The following is a 3300-nucleotide window of genomic DNA, read 5'->3' as shown; positions in this document are numbered from 1 at the left end:
GCGCGCGCTCCCGTTTCCACCGAGATCTCCCGCCTCCCTCATCCCGAGCGTCCTGCGTCGAGTGGGAGGAGCCAAAAGCGAAAGTCGGCTTCTGATTGGTGGTTGTTCGAGTAAGGGGCGTTCCTGTCTCCACAGTAACGCGTTTATAAGATTCCCGCCCATTAGCGAAATAACTCGATTCTAGGTTGTGTCCGGAACCGAGAAGCTCCCTTTACTGTCTGTGCTGCCTCATAAGTCACTACCTGGACAGCAGCTTTGTGAAAAGGGGCCTGCAACCAAATCGCGTTTGAGACGAACACAGCAGTCCCTGCCACAACATAGCCAAACTACTGACAGCCCACTGCTAGGTGTTAGTATTTTTATTTCCCCCCAAAAATATTTTAAGAGGACAAGGATACTGCATATTTTATGACCAAATGTGGTGTTTTACATAAATTAAACATTCGCCTCACAGAAAGAAGCTCTGATGTTCAAAAAGCACAGATGTTTCACTGGGTTTGTTGGCTAGGCTACCTAAGCATGTGGTTAGCTATTAGCTTACATTAGCAAAATTAGCAAACAGACTCTTGACACAGAACATGAAATGTATCAGAAAGACCTGCTGTGCTTCTTTTTCCGAAAGAACAAAAATAAAAGAAAATACTAAAAGAATGCAATAGCTGTTTAGCTTAAATATAAACACTTTTTACTCTGTAATAGTCCTTTAAAATGAAAATAGCTAAGATGAAAACTTCACTAGAAATTTATGTATTTGTTATTTTCAAACCATGCCCTCACAACCTGCAACATCATATTCATTATGTATAATTATAAAACTGTAAAAGATCAAAATGATTCTATTCAAATAATACATAAAAAATTGCATTTGATCAAAATATAAATGTCACATAGCGAGGATTCTCATAAATCTAGTGCTCCTTATTTGGCCAGTTGTGTATAAGGCCGCCAAATATGGTGTGTGATTATTGTGCTCCAAAAAGGTAGTGTAACATAACATTTAGGTTATGTTAGATGTGAGTGGGTGGAGTGACATGCCTTGAGAGCATCAGTTTATTTTTGATATGACAGTAGCGAGTAATGCAAATTACATTGTCTTTTTGCTATTCATTGAAAGACATTTTCATTTGTGGGTCATTTTTTTCACTGGGGCTAATAATATCTCTTCTGGGGGGGTGTTATTTTTTAACTATTGTCTTTTTTACATTGTCACTTTGGACAGTAAAACACTGTACCTTTAACACAAGCTGGTGGAGGTACATTTTTGCCACTGTTTTATTGTTTTATGAAATGAATCAGGTTTTGTGTGCTGTATCACTGGAATAAACTCATAGGCCACTATTTTGCTTTTCAGTCTATTCAGGTGATACAGTACACAAAACCTCATTTGTCGGGCCATGTGATAGAAGGCTTCAAATCAAGCATGCATTAGAGAAAGCACATGCATGTCACCCACAGGTCTCTTTAGCGACCTACAGGAGTCCCATTTCGCCACCCATTTCAGTTGAGATGTCCTAGTTTTAAACCCATCTCATTGGGGACTCATTATCCATATCATTATCCATTCACATTTGTTTAAATGATATTTGCCTGCATTTGTAACTTGAAACGTGGCACTTTCTGCCCACTTACAAAGAAACCAGGTCACATCTAAAGAAGTGAATGCAAATACATTCTCAGGAACATAGTATCACATTAATAAGAAGTGGACACATTTTTACAGAACACAGAACAGGAATTTTATCAGATATATAAGCACCTCAATTCCTCTGTTATGGCCATTAATGTCTTGGATTTTTGGAATTAAAGTTATTTATTTAAAACAAGTTTTTATTTGTGTGATATTTTATTATTTATATGCCTAATTTCCATTTCCCCTTCTGCTGCATCAGTGAATGTGCCTCCTATGGCTAGATTACATACATCAAACCAGTAAATGAACACAAAGTGAGCTGGTCAGTCAGATCTGATCTTCATTAGCCTGTGTTCTGTTATTTTAAATGAGTGAATATGTGGGAAATGCTGGGGGTAGGGGGTCATTGTAAAGGCGTAGATGCAGAAGTGTTGGTGGTATGGTGCCAATGAGCCAGCCAATGTATATTATTTCAAATGTTTTTTTTTTTCATATATTTAAATAAAACTGTCAGGCACACTTCTTAGCTGATTAATGTCTGCCAAAGAAAAGTCAAGGATCATAATTTTAAGAGGTCTCATCCAGATACTTAAGTCTCAATTAGGGTCAAACACACAATATGTCCAAATGTGTGTAGATACCTTCTTATTCAATGTTCCTTCTGAAATTAGGGCTATTAATTGGGAGTTTTTCCCCTCTTTACTGTTGTAACAGCCTCTACTCTTTTGGGTAGGCTTTACACTAGATGTGTGTTGGAACACTGCTGTGAGGATCTGATTGTATTGAGTTATAAGTAGCAATAGTGCAGTCAGCTACTGATGGATGATCTGGATCGCAAACATCACTCCAACTCATCCCAAAGATATTGGATGAAGCTCCATCACTCCAGAGAATATAGTTCCACTGCTCCACAGCCCAATGTGGGGGAAACCCTATACCTTCCTAGCACGGCTGCTCCAGAGCATCCAATTCTATTAGCAGTGCTTTTCTATGGAGATTATACAAGCTGTATGTGTGCAATTGAATGCCTGTGTCAGCAATGGTTGCACCTTAAAGCAACTGAATTCACATATTAGAAGGACTGTCTGGATACTTCTGGATATTTATAGTATTTTTTAGTATTATAACTCTAGTCCAGCATCAAGCTCCCTGGAAAGAGTGAGTCCATCTACATCATGAGTCTCTACCAAGAGAAACTGCATTACTTCATGATTAGGAGAGTAATATTAGATTAGAACTGATGAAAAACTAAAAACAGGGAACAGTCATCAAAAAGATACTGGGATAAATGGCAGGTCAGAACATAATAAATTTAAAGGTATCTCATGTGACACATAACACATTTATCGCACCGATAAACAATCAAATAACTGTGAAATAAATCTATCTACAGTTGTGTGGAAAACCTGAATAATAAAATGTGCAGATCTCTGTTCTCTGTAGAGGATGTGTACTTAAACTTTTGCATGACTGTAAGTGTGTCACACAGATCCAAAACTATTTGCACATGAACACACAACAACTGATGCCACTTTTTCACTTTGGAAAAAGTGGCATTAACTTGGATTCCACAGATTTTTTTCCAAATTTCTGCAAAATTCCATATTTGAGAAGCAAACAAAGTAAGTTTTCTCTACAGTGGTGGTGACAGCAATGTCAGTAAATATCCA

This window comes from Colossoma macropomum, unplaced genomic scaffold, assembly GCF_904425465.1.
Source record: "Colossoma macropomum unplaced genomic scaffold, Colossoma_macropomum, whole genome shotgun sequence".
Classification (NCBI taxonomy): Eukaryota; Metazoa; Chordata; class Actinopteri; order Characiformes; family Serrasalmidae; genus Colossoma; species Colossoma macropomum.
This window is presented reverse-complemented; position numbering follows the sequence as displayed.